Genomic DNA, 20,314 nt, shown 5'->3' on the forward strand with positions numbered 1-20,314 from the left:
TGGTTGTGGTCAAAAGAATTTGAGCTTTAATCTAATAGTTGTGTTTTATTTCAGTTTGTTTATGAGTGATTTGACTGCATTTGTGTGCTTAGGTAATTTTGGAAAGGTTAGGGCTTTGATACAAAAAAATGAAATGGGGGATATGTCAGAATTTCATATTGAGATTGATCCTGTCTCCAAAGTTCTAGACTGGAAGATTGTAAAATTCTTTAAATTTGTAGATGCTGATATGATGCAAGGGGATAATGGAAAACAAATTGACACTTAATTGATAGAAAGACAGCCTGGTTACTAATTAGCTCCATTTTTTTTTTTTTAAGTGAAAGACTTTTTTGGGAGTTTTAGAAATCTGAGCATTAGCATAGGGATTTAGAGGACATTCCGGTAAAGAATGCCTGTCTTTAGTTACCTGGTCCAGAGGTGGGAATGAGGGCCAGACAAGGAAGGGAAGGCCATTGGCCGCACTCCCAGCCATCACTGGATCCTTCCAGAGCCCAGTGAGACAAGTCCTCTATGTGGTTGCACATGATATTTTTAAAATGCTTCCAAAACCCTAAATGGCTAATTCTGTGTGTTGTAGATGGAGGCAAGAGATCTGGACTACTGAACTTCCACTGGAAAAGATAAAATGTGCAAGCCCTTCGGGACACTGGAGAGGCTGGGGCTGAACTGAAGAGGGAGACAGGACATGCTGGCGTGAAGGGTATGTAACATCGAAATGATAAAACCCGGTGTGTGGCAACCTGGGGATGTTTCTCGTTTCCAGTTTGTTCTGTGCCGTTGGAGAGACTGTGCGCTCTAGGTTGGTTATGTTGACGTGGGTGTGACTTCTCTGACAGGCAGCTGCATCCCTGTTTCTAGGTATCTGAGGGAATCAGTGTATGATGGATTGGCCGCAGGGTCAAACCAACGCCAAGGCGGTTGAGGAGAACATAAACCATAGCTCCCATTTATGGAGCACGGACTACGTGCCAGGTGAGGCTCTAAGCACTTTAATGGATTAATTCATTGAATTCCCACACCGACACCATGAAGGAGGCTCAGCTGCTATCCCCATCATAGAAACGCGGCCATCAGGGAGCACAAAGAAGCTGGTTCCTCACCAAGGAGGTTGCGATGGTGGGACCCCATCCCAGCATAAAAGCCTTACTCTGTCTGCTGTCTTCCTCTCTTGTACATTTCTTCCCATCCCCACCTTTCTCTCTCTCTTTTTTTTTCCGCAGCATCATAGGTCTCCATATAACAGGGAAATAGCATCAAAGGGATATCAGTAGACACCACTGGCAGATCTGATTTTCCAAAAGTGGCCACAACAATATTGCTTAGAGCCTTGCCATGTTCCCTCAGGCAGGGAAGTCCATTTTCCCTCTCCTGGAGTCTGGGTAGAACTCAGTGACAGAGAGGTGGCAGGAGGGACACAGAGTGGTCTCAGAGTCAGATCATCGAAGATGACATGGCTTCTCCCTGGCTCTCTCTCATTCTTTAGGCACACTTGTCTTTGAGACCAGCTACCATTGGCCCAGTCCCCTTATAAAGGCCATGTTTCAGGGTTCCAGCTGCCAGTCCCATATAAGGCCACACAGACACATGAGCGAGACTTTGGGTGGCTCCAGCCGCCAGCCTTGGATCTGCCCCCACTGATGCCAGGCAAAGAGGAGACAAGCTGTCTCTGATGAACTGTTCATGTTCGGCCCTGCCCCCACAGCAGATTCGTGAACAACACCAACATCCAACATTGTCTTCGTTTCAAGGTCTCTCATTTATACCCACTGCAACACCATTTAAGGTAGAGGGCATTGCGCTCATTTACGAGTAAGGAAATAGGGGCCCACTGAGATGATGTGACTCACCCAGGGCCACACAATGAGCTGAGATTTGAGCCCAGGGCTAGTCTACCCAAGCTTATGAGATCTGCCACTGCCCAGACGTCCGCTCCTTCTGGATCAAGAGTTGGGGTGTGGGCTGCCTCTTAGACACTGCTGCTCTCAGAGAAAGCCAACCCATCTGGCATTAAGACGACAAGACAATAACATAGGAGAACTGGTTTTACATAGTCTGTTATGGTTCTTTTTCCTTAATTTGAACCCCAGATAAATGCTGCCAGTCCTGGCCTAGACATACAGGTCTCTCAGGAAGCCAACCACCTTCCCTCCATGAGCTTAGACAGCTTGGGATCTGCTCATGGCACAAAAGATACTTTTCCCTGTCATGTGAAATAATAGTCATTTGTGTGATCAGATACTTCTGTGTCATCAACATGGCTATTTCTCGTTTGACTTCAGGCTCCCTGAGGCCAGCAGGGGGCCTGTCTCCTGTCTCCTCACCTCATGTCTTCTAGCACAGGTTCTGGCTCCCAGCAGACAATGAATAAAGGCATGAGAAATAAATACCTCAGGGCATCAACCAAGAATTTTCTTAACAGTGATGACAGTAGGGTAAGGAAGAGCAAAATTCCAGGTATAAATACCAACGTCTTATCTTGCTGCTAAAGATTTGTCTTTTGAGGTCAGAGGTTTCCTTTTTCACTTCCTCTGTCCTTCCTGTGAGATAAAACATCTTCACGTTTGGCTTCTGTAAAAAAAACAACTTCAGTGAAAATCAGTGGGTCCGTTAACAATAGCGGGAACAGGCAAGGCTCTGAGATGCTCTATTTCACCCCGTTGTTACCCAAATGAAAAATATTTTCAGACATGCGACACGGGAGAATTGATCTTGGTGCGAACGTTGAAATATGACACGTAGCTTCTGCATTCGTTCCGGGCAGCCTTACTCGTGGGAACGATGGCACATGCGTCTTTCATCTTGTGTTTAGTTTTGTGAGTATCATTGCAGCTTCTCAAGAACTGTGAATAACTCACATCGCTACCTTGTCCAGAATGTCCACTATTTTACCCTACACTCAGCAGGTGTAGGGCTCCTGTCATAAAGGAGGTGGCAGCAGGACCAGACTATGAGGATTTTTTTTTTATTATGAAGGATAAATAAATGCGTGCAAAATGAGAGGCAAGTTTAAGTCTTCCGTCATATTTTACGGCCCAATCCATCAGTTAGCTTTTGCTACCTTAAAAAAAAAGCCAACCCCAGAACGTAGTAGCTTAAAATAATAGCCATTTATTTAGTTAAGGATGGTGCAGGTTGATGGGCTGGGCTGGACTCTGCTGGTCTGGCTGGTGCAGCCAGGCTGACACATGTGTTTTCACTTAGTGGCTGGTTTGGCGATGGCAGCCTCGCCTGAGATAGCTCACCTCTGTTCTGCGCGTCTCTCGTCCGCCCATGGGTTAGGGCTCCAAGAGAGTGAGCACGCGAGGCTCCTCGAGGCTAGGGCTTGAAATGACACAGGGCTGCATCTGCCAGATTCTTTTGGTCAAAGGAGGTCACAGGCCAATCCAGATTCAAGAGAAGAGAAATCAACTCCAGCCCTTGATGGGGGGAACTGCAAAGCTGCCTTGCAAAAGGCAGGCGTGCAGGAAGAGTGGAGAACTGTGGTTGTCTTTGCAACCCACAATACCACGTGAAATGCCAGTATTGTACGAAGGGAATTAACAACATTACAATAGAGAATGAAAGGAAACCACGTGCGTAGCTGGTAACTTACGAGAAAAATGGCACTGGGCTGAGAAGAGAGGACAGCAGGAAGAAGCTGAGATGGGTATAGCCTAGGAGAGCCACCGCCATTCTCTCCTTTCCCCTCCTGCCTCACTCTGTAAAAGGGGGATTGAGAGGGAGGGGTGAGGCAGAGCAAAGGGGGTGTAGTTGGTAGGAAAGATTCTTTTTCTCTTTCCTCCCGTTGTCAGTGAGGGGTGGGGTGGCAGGCTCTCTCATGTCTCACTTGGGGGAGCCAGCAGAGAGGGTGGGGAAGGGTCAATTGGTCTGTCTCTCCAATGGCTTTGTTTCCATGGGATTTCAGGAAGGCTTCAGCTACAAACACTGGGCCTCGTGAAACTACCACTGAGTTCACGGTCACATTTCATTTTCTCAACAGCCCTATAAGGGTGGGATCATTATTATCCTCACTTTACAGATGGCGAAACTGAGTGCTAAGAGCTCCAGTAACTTGCCCTCGGTTGCAGTTAGGCATTGGCACAGATAGGGTTCAAAGCCCAGCTGTGAGATGGCTTCCAGGGTGCATTTGGCTGAATCCTGCCACGCTGATGTCGCCTGCGGCTTCTACAGAAATGGCGACCCTCTTGCAAGTGTGATCAGAGCACGTGGGATTTACTCCCTCCCCTTCCCCTGACCTCTATTTGGATTTTGGAACGAGGAGCATGCAGTGGAAGGGTAGGGCTGGTGGGATGACTTGACCCATGGAGAATCTGGCAAGCAGCAAGTAAGCACCTACCTTTGGGAAGACCCCCTGCTTCCCCTGGGTAAGCAGGGATGGGTCATTTTCAATCCCAACTGAGTGATCCATCTCCTCTGCCTGGCTGAGTCCTGATTTCCCGGTACCCAGAGGGTGCTCTGGCAGGATGTAGTGGAAGCGTAGGCCTCACCAGACCGAGATCCTCAGACCACTATTGGGCCCGTCTGAAACCGCTCCGCTAGAAATACCTCCCATGCCTCAGTTAACCGTGCATACAGAGGAGCACAGCCTGACTGATGTCTTTCACTGGACTCCTCTCGGATGTTCTCTGGTTCTCGGGCTTCCCCTCTTTCCATGCGGCTGGATCTCACCTATGAAATACGGTGGAGAATGCTTGTTTTTCCTGCTGCTCTCGCCGCTGCCTGTTTAGTTAAAGGCTAGTGCTGCCATCCACTGGCTGAGAATTTTAAAGGGGTTTCATGAAGAATTTCTCTCTTTTCTCGTCATTCTTCTTTTCCCCTCTGTAGTTTCCTCGATTTTACTGGTTCTTTCTGACCTGCAGATGCAGCTTAGAAGCCCAATAGCAATAAGGATAAGTGAGTCTTGTTGGGAATAGTAGCATTGCTTTATGGCTCGCGATGTCAAGGCCCATTCTAGGTCTATTACCCATTCTTTCCTCCCGTGGCCCTGAGAGGTAGCGAGGCAGTGTCTTTGTCCCCATTTTACAGATGAGAAAACGGAGAGTGGTGAAGTCATCTGTGTGTCATGGCGTCTGGCACAATCAAGTGCTTGGTGAATGTTAGCTTTTATTTGTAAGGGTGGGCCATATCTTAGCTTGTGTCAAGAATTTGTATGCAGTGACACAACTGGACACTCAGTGAAGGAGAGGGTGGGGTTGGGAAGGCGGGAGGCCATCAGAATGTGACCGTGAGCAGGTGACAGTGGGTACCTGAGGCTCAATCCCACTGTGGATCTGTAGAATACATCTTGGAATTGTCCCATCAAGGGACACGGAAGCTGGGGTATTCTTGGAGAAATCACAGGGATCTTTTCAAAGCAATTGCGGACTTCATCATTGTATCCTGTATGTTGCCACCCGTTTGTCCCAGGAAGGAAACAAGGAAAAGCTATTGTGCATCATTCCCCTTGGCTTCCTGTACTTCCCCTTTGTTCTCTGGCTGGGCTGTCACCGCGCAGCATACTACGCCCATACTCAGTGGAAAATTTACAATGAGCATTTACTTATTAGCTCATGCAACTTAAAGGTTGGCTGGGGTTTGACTGATCTGGGTTGAGCTCACCTGGGTGGCTCTGCCTCTGGCATAGGTCCAGCTAGGTTTTGCTTCTCTTGGCTGAGATACGGGCTCGGACCAATTCACCTGAATGCATTCTGAATCAGGCTGGTGGGCAGTTGCAACCCAAAGCAGGCTCTTCTCATGACCATGACAGAGGCACAGGGGTACAAGTGGAAACCCAAGAGGCCTCTTCACGGAAACTTCTGTATTATCTTATTGTGTAAAGGAAGTCTCGTGGCCAAACCCAAGTTAACAGGCAGAGAGGGACATTCGGCCTTCACTGGGGAAGTTTCTACTGCTGACCTTGGCTTAGAATCAATAAGGCACTCTACTGAGCTTCCTTTGCCTAGGCTAACCTATGCAAATCAATATGAAATTTAAAAGTTTCACCAGTGCCAGTCTTCGTTATCACCTTGGGCAAAATCCCAAATCGTTAACGATATTCTAATTTAGTATTAAATGGGAGATGGTTATTGAAATGCACACCCTCAGGTTCCAGAAACCTCTTTGCTGTCTCAGACCTCAGCTGGGGATTGTTGCCTTATCTCATACCATGAGGGCTCATCATGGACTCACAAAGTGTCTGGAGGTGTTGAGCTCTTCTGTCCCAGTTACAACTGGTCACCGCCTAGGTAGCTGCCTCAGATGGTGAGACTTGGCATCTGCCCCTACCAGTTGCTCAAGCTCCGAGTGAAATAAGAGCAGCAAGTGGAATGAATAAATTGTCAGTTATAGGGATGTGTGTATTTTCCTACATTTTAGGAGAAGGCTGGAATCCTGCAAAAATCTCATTTCTCTGCTTTTCTCAGTACCTTGGCTCCCTCATCTGGCATGACGACAATTTGGCTGGAAGGAGAAGAGGGAGAGCTTTTATGTTGGTTGGAATTTGCAGCCATAAATTTACAGGACTTTTTCCAAGTTAGGATGGAAAAGACTTGCCGTTGAATGCTTTTTGTGAGTTATAAGTCATAAAGCATATGCTCAGGGTGGCTTGACTGTTGTGTTCTTGGCCCCATAAAGAAGGTCTGCGGAAAAAACCTAAGCCTTGAACTATTAAATGTCTTTGCAAACACTCAGAAGTTATTTATGTGTCCGTATACTGGCCGAGCAAGCAAGCAAGTGAACACAGATCTTGATGATGCTAACGTCTTAACCTTGGCACCTCACTTTGTCCCTTTAGAGCATTCTAATTAGCACATTGTTGAAATCATATGCCCTCTTAATACTAAATCCAAATGCCTGTGAGCTTAGTGCTTCGCTTCTGTCTTTATAAATGCACCAGGGTGGAGGAGACAGAACCAGATGTGTGAGCCAGAAACTAAGTGTCACTTCTTGGTGGGAAGGACAGTGGGGGGAGTGGGCAAATGAAACAAGGAGGAGAAAGCAGTCATTTTACTGGGCAGATTGCCACTATGGGCAAGGGGGTCTCTGTCCTGCAGGTGAGCTGTGGGAGATGATTCAACCTCATCTCAGAGTTGCTTCACCAAGGAGTGAGGTCGCTGGGGTATTTTATCCACTGATTTCCATCGGTGAGGACCATTTCAAGGGGCAGTAACTCCCTGGTCTTCTGGTCTACCCGTGGGTGAGTCAAGTATGCTGCTGTCAGTCTTCAGAAAGAGTGCCGCTGGTACTTGCCATGGAAACTCTAGACTTGTTAAGAGGATGGTAGGTGCAGAGGGGACATGAGTGAGGCCCCAATAGCATCTGCTACGGGGCATGCCAGAGATTTTCAAGAATGGAAGGAGGGAATTTGTAGCTTTTGAAACAGAGCACAGCAGAGGCTAAATACCTCAAAGTCCTTTAGGACTGAATGGGGAAAGGTGAGTATTCCTTTGCTTGGCTATTTAATTTATTTACATTTTGGCACAGACATACAATGAAACATTATATGACCATGAACAAAAAAGGAAGAGCTAATGAGCTGATATGGAACTCTACTCAAGTTATAGTTTTGAGTAGGAAAAAAGCATAGTGCAAAAAATATGTAGAATATGCTGTTTTTTTTTTAGGCAGGCACTTTTATTGGTTTATAACTTACATGTTCTAAAATTCACCCATTTTTAAGGATACAAGTATGAGTATTTGGGTAAATATATAGTTTTCTAGAAATTTCATGTAAGTGGAATCATACAATAGGTAGACTTTTATGTCTGACTTCCACTCAGCATAATGTTATTAAAATTATTCACATCATAGCTTATGTCAATAGTTCCCTTTTTGCTGTGCAATAGTAATTCATTATACAGATATATCATTTTTTGTTAATCTGTCCTATAGTTGATAGAAATTTGGTTTGTTTCAGTTTTATTTTTCCTAATAATGCTGCTTAGGAACATCCAGATGTAGTCTTTATGTGGATATATATTTTAATTTCTCTTGGGTAGGTACTTAACCAGTGAAATTTCTGGGACATATGGTAAGTATATGTTTATTTTTTTAAGGAACACCACACTGTTTTCAAAGAGACTGTACCATTTTATTGCATTCCCCCAACACTGTATTAAGGGTCCAGTTTCTTCATATCTCCTCACCAACAACTAGTATTGTGAGTCTTTCTGAAGTTAGTCATTCTGATACAAGCCTAGTGGCATCTTATTTCCAGTTTAGCGTTTCCTAATGACTAGTGATGTCTGGCGTCTTTTCATGTGCTTTTTTGCCATTCACAAATCTTCTTTGGGGGAAATGTCTATTCAAATCTTTTCTTTTCTTTTTTTAAATTTAAAGACTTTATTTATTTATTTGACAGGCAGAGATCACAAGTAGGCAGAGAGGCAGGCAGAGAGAAGGAGGGGGAAGCAGGCTCCCCGCTGAGCAGAGAGCCCAATTCTGGGCTCAATCTCAGGACCCTGGGATCAGGACCCCAGCCGAAGGCAGAGGCTTTAACCCACTGAGTCACCCAGGCACCCCTGTTCAAATCTCTTCTCTCTCTCTCTTTTTTTTTTTTTTTGTTATTGATTAAAAAGGGTTTGGACTATTGTAATTTTTCCTGTAAGATCAACATTATTTCCAAATAGGAAGTTAAAAAAAGAAAAACCCCTAGCCCCCATCAGTGCCCCCCCCCCACCACCATGCCCCATCTGAATGGTACCCTCTGCAGTTATTTCGTGGTGTTTTATTCTCAGTAAAAACTTAAAGGGAAGGGAAGGATCAGATTTTCAATCTTCCAGAACGAGTCATTGTCTGGTAAAGACATGATGGAACTTTATTAAATCAAGACATACTTCCTTGACAACTTTTTTTTCTGTAAATGGGAAATTGATGATTTAAAAATGCCCAGATGTTAGAACGAGGAAAAACATGAAAAGGCTTATTATTACTTTTCTTTCTTCAGTCCCTGAGAAAGTTACCCAGCTCCTCAGCCTCCCCTCCCCCCTCCCGGAGTATGCATAAGACACATTTGGCTATGTGTTTGCCTGCCAGTGTAGTGTGGGACCTGGCCACGGAGGGGTGAGCAGGGCTGGTCCGCGCATGGGCACAGCCGCTTGCGTGTTCCCCAACGGCTCTCCCCTCCCACCCGCTCCAAGCTGACCTTGATTACAGCCGGTGCGTCTGTGGAGTTGCCTCTCTTCCACTTCCCACCAAATCTTCAACTTCTACGATTTCTCCCATAATGAAAGTGAACCAAAGATATGCCCGCAAATTTATTGAGTTCAAACAGAAATTAATTGGCCAGTTACCTAATAGCAGATGGAGTAAAGAACAATGAGATGGAACAGAAAAATGTTCTAGTTCACCTACCTCCCTTATTCTTGACTTTCAGCAGGTTGGCTTGTACTTACTGGCTTTTGATTTTTCCAGTACTTAGTGAGTACCAACTATTCATTCTTTCATTCATTGATTGAGTCTTTAGGGGATCCTACTATGCATCAGACACTTTGTGAGGCCAGAACCAGCCCGACAAAGTGTTTCCCCAGGAGATTCCCACCCTGGTGGGAGAATTAGACAATACATAATCAAGCAAGTAAATACACACTATGTCAGGTTGTAATAAACATTACAAAATGAAATGAAATACAATAAGGAGGTAGAGACAGATGGGTTCATATAAAGGATGTACTATATAGGATTAATAGAGCTGATCATTTAAATAATTTATTTACTTATTTTAGAATTTATTTTAGAATTTTCCTATAACAAACTTGGATTGCTTTTGTAATAAAACTGTTATTCTAAATTTGCAGAAAAACATTAGATTTGAATGTCTGCATGGTTAATCAGATCCTTTGTATCCTCGTTTTATGACTGGAAATATTGAAAAAAGTCAACTGGAAAATAACACATAGTCTTTATTATCTGGGGGTGTGGTTTCTGCATGTTGGGAATTTTGATATTTGGAAATACAAGATAAATAAATTACAGAAAACCAGACATGGTTATAAATGCCTTCCTGACGGGTAATTGGAAATGATGAACGATCCCTTCAAGTCTTGGTAAATTGTAAATTTTGCCAAGTAGGTCAAAATAGAAAATGGTAGCATTAATGAAAGATGCAGGAACCAAAACATCTGAGCTCAAACTGCTGTTTCTGACATTGTTTTGTTTCGTTTTTACTGGCAATTGGGAGTGTAAACGTGTATCTAGGAGTTCAGACCATAAAACATAAAGTGGAGATTTCAGTCAGTTAGCTTGGCCCAAGAGAACTCCCAAACTTGGAAAATTCAGACAATGATAAAGCATTCAAAGGCTTGACCCAGGCTGTTTGCTGGAGGCCCAGCTCCCTGGAACAGATGCCCGTGGGTATGGGTTGTGGGGTAATCATAGAAGAAAGGCTCCTCCTTTCTTCCCTTCCAGCCTTCCCAAACCTCAGGGCCCCACATGCCCAACTCTGCCTTTTCACTGATTGGTGCCACTTCTCAGGGGGTGACATTTCATTTCATAGCATCACCACTTAGATCATAGCAACCACTCGAGATAATGAAGCAGGATAGCGAGGTTCTTGTCTCACACGGTCAAAGAATGAATCTCGTAGACAAAGAAAGTGAGTTAAAGCAATAGAGTTTTATTAAGCAAGGATACAGAAAAAGCTCTCAGGAATGAGAGGGGTCCCAACACGACTACCCCTGAGGGCTTTTAGGGTTGGTCATTTATAGAAAGCTAACCAGGGAACTTAAATCTTTTTAACTTTTCTACTGGTGGCACAATTGATTAAGGATGAGTGATAACAACTTTGATGGCTTACTTCTTTTTAGGGTCTGGTTATTTTTGTTGGTTACAGGTGACTGTCATACAAAAAGACACACACACACCCCCTGGACACCTAGGGCAGGGTGGTCTGCTGTGTTCCCTTATCTCTGGTTTCCATACACCTCTGCATTTCTGGGATTTCTGTGAGCCTGATCACATAGCCCCACCTCTCTTTTCCTACCTAGCCTCTCCTGTCCCTTACTCAATAATAGTGTGGTCACACAACCCCCTCACCCAGACACCCACCCAAAATTTTCCTGCCCCACACTGTCAAGTCATTCGATTTCTGGTCCATACTGATTTCAAAATCCATTTGGCTATCTCTGGTGCCGGAATAAACAAAATCCTATCCAAATATGAACTTCATTTTATGTTTTGTAGACTTCGTCATATTTTCTTGTAACTAACCAATTCACATTCATCTTTATCTACTTAAGCAGTGGCAAAGAAACTCAAGATTTGTGCCCACATGGATTATTCATTGGCTTGTACTTGAAGTATAAGCTCTATGACTCTACTCGTTGTTTCCAATAATTCCCATTATTTCAAAGTGATTGATCCCAGTATCTTAGAGGCTTGTTTTTTGTTTTATTTTTTACTTGCTTATTGATTAATTTCTTAGGGAGCCCAACTTCCACTCCCTTATTTTGCATTCCTAGGCAACTCATTACTGAAAAATTAAATAATATTACTCCAGAGAATGCTTATAGTAATGAGGCATAAATTTTATCCACAAAGATAAAGCATACTTCAAGAAAAAGTTACCATCTTAAGATTTGATGGTATTGAAGAAAAATTAAAGAAGGTGTCTAAATGACTGAGATTGAATGAAAAACAATATATTGGCTCCTTTTTTCTTACAACAAATACCAAGTTCACTAAAAATAATTCATTTTTTCAATAAAATACTTTGATAAAAATGTAGATTTGTTAGGCTTTGTTTTAAAAATCTGCCCTCTTTTTCCTTCTTTGGACTTTGAAAAAGCAGAAGTTACACTGACATGCTCAGTGTGGTATTTGCTGATGTGTGAGTGTGTGTGTGTATGTGGTTTTAATTTTTAGTTGTTTTTTTTTCTCCCTCAACCTTTTCTTTTACTTAATGTGAATCATATTATATTTTCCACTCCTGCGCACTGTGATTCATTGCCATCTATTTCCTCCGGAGCTCTCTACCCCACAGAGTCCTCTGGGAAATTGATTAGTCACCCCTCAAGCAAGGCACCTTGCGTGCCCATGGTCAACATCCGCTCCAACAGCTGTGTCTTTTGGAGGAAGATGAAAGTTGCTGTAGCATCTTTTGGGGAAGTAATAGAGAATCAGTTTGGGGGTTTGTATGGCTTATTGTACTCCTGGATTCATCTTTACAATTTAACATACAGACAAGTTGGATATCACAAAAGACAAATGTATCATTCGGTTAAGAAGCTTTTCAGGCAATACTTCTGACCTCAGGAAACAGGTATGAGAGTTGGTCATGGCGCCTTGCCTGTGGCACATGTGTAGAGTGTTTGTGGGTGGGCTGAGTCTTAATATATGAATGTAGTTTTGAAAAAGTTGCAATAGATTCATTTATCTCAAACATATTTTTATCAAACCCACTTGGGTCTAACTTCAGAAAGTTTTGAGCCAAAGGATTTTTCTTCATAGGCCAGACTTATGAATACATTCCTAAAGTCATACCTTAATCATATCAATTATTTTTTTTTAAGATTTTATTTACTTATTTGAGAGAGTGAAAGTGAGAGACATCACAGAGGGAGAGGGAAAAGCAGGCTCACCATGAAGCAGGGAGCTCGATGCGGGGCTCAATCCCAGGACCTTGAGATCATGACCTGAGAGCTGAAGGCAGATGCTCAACCGACTGAGCTACCCGCGTGCCCCAATCATATCAGTTATTGTCTTGAGGTTTCAATGTGCATTTCACATTGCCGACTGATAGTTTTTGACTGCATCAACCCATAGGTTACAGTTTGATCTTACCTCCTTTTGATACCACCTGACCTAAGAGCACTAGGACTGCTATCTGTGCAGTCAGAAGAACTCTTTAATTTTGTTAGTCAGAGTAAAGCCTCTTCAAGTTTACGGAACTAGAGCAGCCGCAGAGCAGGGACAAATGGTTAAACAGGTAGGTAGGCTGACCAAGGTATCAGAAAGTCCATTTCTGGGCTGACCCATGGGTGGCATTGGGAAACTACTGTTGCCTTGCTAGGCCCTAGGCTTCTTAAGAGTCTGATAGCATGGGGAATTAGAAGTGGGAATGCAGCAGAAAACAGGGCACACACATAAGGGTTAGGCATGGGTGACGTGGAATCAGAACTGGGTCACACAAACAAAAAACCTGACCATATATTCGATGGACACAGAGAAATAGAATGCTTTAATCTTTGCTGTAAAAAAGTATTACCAGTTTTAACTCACTGAGACAACGGAGCTCTCGTCTGGATATTCCACTTTTTGCCTGTCCTGTTGATCGTCCGGAAGCTCTGGGGAAATATAGAACGTAGTCACCTTCCACCTTGGAATTAGAATGTAAGAGTTGGCCCACTGTCAGGACAGTGCTGGAGAACCACGTGCCACCCCAGCTTTGACACTGGCCGGCAGTGAGACGTTGGGTAGGTTGTTTAGCCTTTGAGCCTCACTTTCTTTACTGACAGAGTTAGAGTGGGGCCAACTCTACCTGAAGGCTTGGGGTGCTATGTGGAAAAGGGTCCTGAGGTACCCCATTGGGATTTTTCACCACAACTGATGATTGGTGTCTGTGGTGTCAGGGAGAGAGGAAGTCTGCTCTCAGCCATCCACACACTCAGTGAGCCCTCAGTGTCCTCCTCGTGCCAAACACACTCTGAGATGTTGCGACTTATGGCCGGTCCAGACGCCATATTTGTTGCTCACCAGCTAGCCTGAACCTTGCTCGGAAACCTTTACAGACACAGAAACTCAGGCAACCACAAGGGGAGACCCGGGCCTTAGGTTGTTTCCCCTAATTGGATTCAGAGCTTGGTTTCCTGTGTAAACCACCATGCCAGGATGTTGCTCCACCCTGGGAGCTAGTGCCTGGTGGGAAACTGGAGTATTCCCTGCTGTTCTGGAATTTGTAGGCCAAGGAAAATACACTCCTTTTTCCAAAGGTGCCTTCGATGAGCTTAGAACTAGAAAGAAAGTGAATGGTCTCAAGCGGCGATTCCCATGGATGATGCCCGGGATACTGGGTGCCTTGACTGGTCTCCTCCACCAACAACCAGCCAATCCAGGGCAACTCCAAAAAAACCTATTTTCATAAAGCCTTCTTGTTTCAGTTTCCATTCCCGCTGCCATGTTCTGTTTTAATGATTTTGTCACTTTTGTCACTTCTGGCCTTTAGAATAAGGAAGTGTTTGCTTCCATGTGAGTCAAATAATGTTTGTTCTCTCCAGCCTTTTCTTTGTTTCATATTTTAGACATTCCAGAGAACTTAGGTTAGGGAGTGAATTGGACACGGTGTGAACTAGTCCCAGAACGTTGCTGCGGACGGTACTGACAGTGCCCGTCTAGAAGAGCCCTCTGGTTTCTGCCTCAGATCGCATCCATGTCATTCATTGGCCACGCTACAGACCCCCAACAGCTCTGTGTCTCCACTGCCTGCCTGTGTGTCTGCGTTCCAGACTCCTTTCTCTCTCTCGGTCATCTCTGCTTTGGGGACCCACTCCACAAACTCAGATGGTCCGAAATTGAGCTCTTTTGTTTCTCTCGCTACACGTGCTAGTTTCCTAGAGGCCATGTTTTGGTGAATTGGACCACCTCCACTCATTTCCTATAGCTGAAACCTGAATGCGATCTTAGACACTTTTCCCTCTTCCTACCGCCCCCATGTATCAAATCCTTATACCCCTAGATTTCACATGAGTATATACCACACCCTTTATATTCATCTCATATATATATTACCTCCTCTTCTCACCCCTGGTGGCCCTCCACATTGTCAGTCTCCTATCCAGAAGTATTCAGTGATGCCTTGTCATGATGCATAGGGTCAAACCTAAATGTGTTTGCATTGCCTACAAGACGATCTGTTCTGGCCAGCCTCAAGTCCCCTTCCGCTGAATACTTGGGGTTCTTAGCAGCCATGAGCAACACCGGATTTGTGGTTTCTCCAAAGCATATCCCCCCTCACTCTGTATGGCATTTCTTGTGTTTTACTCTGTGGCTGGAACCCCTTCCATGCCTACTTACCCTTCCAGGCTTGTAAGTGTGTCAGTGTGTCAGTGCAGAGGGTAGCATTGTAATACATAAGCTTTCTCCCTTTGACTGCCTGCTATATCGTAGGTGCCCAATCATGCTGCTTAAATAGAAGAATCATTGAATGACTTGTGGGCCTAGATGCACCCATCCTCAGGCCTACACTGGGAAAGCAAGATCTGGAAAGGTGAAAAGCTGGCTCATTCCTCTCTCATGTTTTTGAAGGATATCTTCACACTATACAGGAACATGGCCTCTGGGACCTTCAGGCCCACAAAATCCATGCTAGTCTGTGTCCCCATTCTTTAGGGCGGACCCAAGTGTATTTTATTTCTAGGGGACCCAGAGGTCTGCGCTTCCTGGGCGCTTTGTAAATGAGAAATACTGCAGGACAGATATTGGACAGGTTGACCAGCTCTCCAAGACTGAGGAGGAGGCTGAGAGCTGCCTGGGTCTGATCAGTGGAGGTGGCAGCAACTCTTTTTTCCTTCCTGTGTTTTCTCAGAGCTTAAAGATGAATGTCCTGTAATGAATCCAAAGAATGGAAAGAATTTTCAGGGGCTGGATCAGTGGAATAAATGGAAGAGCCCATATTTGTATGAGGTAAGGAACTCTAGAAGCCTAGAATAGATTCTAAACTGATATCCTGATTTCATCTTTAAAACTCTCTTGCTCAGGGCCTGTCCTTACTCCTGTCCTGATCCTCACTAAGTACCTGTATTCTGTTAGGTGTTAGAATTATATTAACTTACTGTGATGAGCAGTGGGTTTTGTACGGAAATGGTGAATCACTGTATTGTACACCTGAAACTAATATCACACTGTATGCTAAGTAACTGGAATTTAAATAAAAACTTAAAAAAAAAGTCATATTAACTTAGAGCACTAGTAAGGTCTCAGCTAATGATCCTATTCTCACAGGTACAGTAGATGCTCACTGATTTACACTAATGATAGAGATACACACACACACAGTTATCAGTCCCAAATGCTGAAGCACTGTATACATCTATTTGGATGAGTATAATGAATTTTTAATTATGTATGGTCACTCTTTATTGCTCATGCTAATATATGCATTATTATGGTTCCATAATTTTGGCAATAATTTAATAATTAATTCAATTTAATAATTGAAAACTGCTTTGCATTTAATATATTATTTCTTCATAATGTACTCTGTCAAAGGAAATGGCTGTTTTCATAAATCCTTATGTTGGTCTAGCAACTTAGTAAACCAAACTTTTAAAAAATCTTTTAAATAATTTCTAGTGACTGATAAGAATCATTAGAATAGCTAGCACATATTAAGGACCTACTATATCCCAGGCGTTATGCTAAGAAGTACTTTTCCATAGATTATTGCATTTCATACCCATTTTACAGATGAGGAAACTAAGGCATAGGGGGACCAACTACTCAAAGTCTCCCTGAGATGGACCCTTCCCTGTTTTAGTAGTTACAGAGCCATAGCAAGGAGATTTCTTTCCCTTTCTTTCTTTCTTTTTTTTTTTAAAGATTTTATTTATTTGTCAGAGAGAGAGAGAGCTCAAGCAGGGGAGTAGCAGGCAGAGGGAGAAGCAGGATCCCTGTTGAGCCAGGAGCCCAATGTGGGACTCGATCCCAGGACTCTGGGATCATGACCAGAGCCAAAGGCAGACGCTTATCCAGCTGAGCCACCCAGGTGTCCTGCCAGGGGATTTCTTACCTTAAAATCAAAGCTAACCGATAGTGAACATGGTAAAGAAGCAGAAGGTAGTGAAAATATTTATGCTTTAAAATCTGAAGGCTGAGTTAAGTTGTTTCATCCTTTAGTCTCTGTTTGACCTTCTCTGAGCAAAAGTGAGTGAATGGTAATAACACCTACTTTGTTCTTTCTACAGCCACCCAGAGACTGGTGTAAGCATCAGGGGAGCTACTCATTGCATAAAAGTGCTTTGAAAGCTGGACCTCAGTAAGGTCCTACTTTGGGGGCCTGAACTAGGCCTCCCTCCAGATGACACTTTCCTTCTTGGAAGAGTCCTGGGGCAGAGAAGGAAGCTTTCAAATCTGTTTCTTACCACCACTTATCAAAATTGGAAGAGGAGGGGGTTGTATGCCTACTCTTGGTTGAACGTGAGATGATTTTAGACATCAAAAATAAATCTTTTTTGAGCTTAGGGATTCATTTTAAAATTACTTAAAATATATTACCTAGCACATCAAATTGCAGTCTCACCGTGTTTATTGCTTAGGATGAGTTAAATTTGTTTTTAAATAAATTGACTTTTGAAACCCCCCACGTTACCTCTCAAATTCCTTGTATCAGGGAGATCATATGATAGTTGTCTTTCTCTGATTGACTTATTTCACTCAGCATAATACCCTCTAGTTCCAGTCACATCGTTGCAAATGGCAAGATTTCATTTCTTTTGATGGCTGCATAGTGAGTGTTCCTTCCTATCAGGAAATGATTGGTGGGGCCTGAGCTTTGGTACCTTATGTCTTGAGTTCATTTTTTAAAAACTGCTAAAGACCATTTTTCTTCTTGGCTCCTATTGTGTCTCTGACAGCCAGAACTTGAAAAAACAACAAACCCAAAAAGCAAAAATACCCCCCAAAACAAAAAAAAACTCTCTTCCTGAGGTTCTAGGAAGTTCCTATAACTGTTATAAAATCCAACTCACAGGGGTGGATACAGGTGTTAGGGGGTCTGAGGTTTATTCTATTTGGGGAGCCCCCTTTATAAGAAACAATTCAAAATTCCTAATGCAAAATGCCAGCAGGCCCCTGGAAGGGTTCTGGCCACCATAAGGGCCTTGAAGGACGCTTGAATGTAACTAGATATATCATAATTCTATGTCTGCCTGCATTAATTTTTGCCATATCCACAGAACATTATTATTTATTTACTTTTTTAAGTATATGCTGTAGCCATGTGTTTTGTACCCCTGCTCACAGGATTTCACATTTATTTCGGCCATCTTTCATTTTGTGAGCCTATTATCTCAGGTACTTGAAGTGTGTTTTGTATCACAATCATGTTGCCTGGTCCTTTTCTGAAGCATGTTACAAATGCCACTAAGGGTAGCCCAGATGTTTAGGTGGTACTCAGATGGACATTTTCTATACATTTTTTGTTGCACCTTTTAATTCCTATGAAGTTAATTTATACTGTAAAATATAATTAGCACATCAAATACATAGTTTCGGTGATGGGAACTGTGAGGACAGTACATGAATGGCGGGTGTTCAGGAAACACTGACTTAGGAGGGCTGACATTTCTCTGTCCTGTAACCCATTTGTCAGCTTACCCTTCACTCAGCCCTTAGCCTAGTTCAGGTTATTAATGAACATCCTGAACAGGACAGGCATGGGAGGAAACTAGGGACCTGCTCCAGGATGGTTGGAATCCATCAAGTAGGGCTTCCTATGTATGGTCATTTAATTATTGTACTGTCATCCTCTTAGGCACAATTTTCCATCTTGCTCAAAATGTGTCATTTTTTGTTGGCTCCTTTCATGAAATTCAGCTCCATGGTAACAGGTTCTTTGTAATTTCCTAGTCTAATAGCCCTGCCAAGAACACAACAAGTATGGGTAAGCTGACACAGCTTGCCTTTGGACACCCAAGCTGATCCCTGAGGATGAACACTTTCTGCCAAACCATTTTGCCAATGATCCCAGCCATAGTCATGAGTAAGGTGGCCCACAAGCCCACAGCTGCATAGCTGGAAGGGTCCACTGTCTTCTCTGTTTTGGAAACTGGAGGTCAACATTATCCACCAGCCTTGACCCAGCACCTCTTCAGTTTCCTTTGATATCTTGAAGATAACCACAAATCATCTCCCGTGCATTTTATTTTTAACTGTAGCCTGGCATGTGATCCCACCAGATTGGGAAATGGAGACACCTATGAAATATCCAGAAACTTGATTCAGTCCTGAATATTCATGCTGGCTTCCTCTTTCCAGTCTTACAGTCTTACCTCTTTCTTTATTTGTTCATATTATAGGCATTAAATACTCTGGTGGACAAGGAATTGAGTAAGCTTGCTTCTCTTTTATTCTGCTGCCATTGAATCTTATCTTGTTCCAAACCTTTTAAAACTTCCTTTATGGTTTTACTTAGCTTTGTTTTATTTGCAAAACACTCCTTCCTGACATTATTCATATAGATCTGCCTCAGGAGGTGGGATTCAGCTATGCCCCTAGAACCCCATACCCATATTTTGTCCTTTCTTGCGGAGCTGTCTATGCAAACACATTGTTGTGATTCTTCTCTCTCTACCTATGTACTTACTTGCATTCGTGGTGTCAGAACCCCATTGCCAAGAACTTCCCACCCTACTTGATGAGAAGAAAGACATTGTTTATAAACTGCAAATCACCTTTAAGTTTTTTGGAATCTCTGCTCATAACCACAAAATTCTCTGCCAGACTAGGTTTCTCATTCTGAGCTGAGTTGAGTCTAAGGATGATGTGAGAATTCTCTCTTGGTGCCCATGACCGCCACTTCTCCCATCAGTTCCTCCTTGTGATTGGAAAGAAGACAAGAAAAGCGCGCCCTCCCACCACTTGCTCAACCTTCTGAGGCTTGAGTCTGCCAGCACGTTAAGTCAGGGGTGTGTCATCTGGAGTTATCACAACGATACTATGAGAATGTGGGTGCACAGTTGAATTTCCCAGCAGGTCCGTCTTCGATCTCTCTTCCTGATTTCTGTGGCAGGAACTGATCACTCATTTCCTGCATTTGACAGGGGCTGTGGCGTCCTGCATTAAAATAGCGCTGTTTTTCATTATCCTCATTATTTTGCAACATGAAAACTTGTGGATGCATAGATTCGATCTCAACTTACAGAGACAGCTTACTACTGTCCAAAACAAATGAACAAAATCCATTACTTATGAACAAAACACAACAAAGTATGTCCTACCTTTGTCATATTCTGATTAAGAGTCCCATCCCTTGTGGTCTCACTGACTCCTGTGAGGTTCTGTTGAGCTGGCCATTTCCTCCTCTCCCCCTGGATCCGGTTTTGCTTCTCCATGACTCTGCCCTGTGTTGCACCTGAACTGGCCGAGCTATGTTTTCTCTGGCCCCCTTTGATAACTGGCTTCCTGCTGGGTTTGGACAATGCAAAGCCCTGATGGATACTGTGGGTGGAAGGAAGAGAAAAGCCAGGGCAATTCACCAAACTTGGTATATTAGTGACTCAGATTTGTGCCTCAGCAAAATGACAGGTTACCTGGGGTCATCACTGGAGAATTAGGCCCATGGATGGTAAGGACTACTGAAATGACCACAGGATGAGAAGAAGCATTGGTGAGAGGTTCATGG

The 20,314-nt window shown here is 43.5% G+C and overlaps 1 protein-coding gene across 1 annotated transcript in view; it reads left to right on the forward strand.

The window, feature by feature from the left end:
* Nucleotides 1–624: 624 nt before the first annotated feature.
* Nucleotides 625–20,314, forward strand: part of RIN2 (Ras and Rab interactor 2) — a 177,940-nt gene continuing 158,250 nt past the window's right edge. The window contains exon 1 of the mRNA XM_080813107.1: nt 625–703. The gene's annotated coding sequence lies outside the window, so the exon portion shown is untranslated. The remainder of the gene's footprint in view (nt 704–20,314) is intronic.

The sequence above is a fragment of the Martes martes genome, assembly GCF_963455335.1.
Source record: "Martes martes genome assembly, chromosome: 9".
Taxonomy (NCBI): Eukaryota; Metazoa; Chordata; class Mammalia; order Carnivora; family Mustelidae; genus Martes; species Martes martes.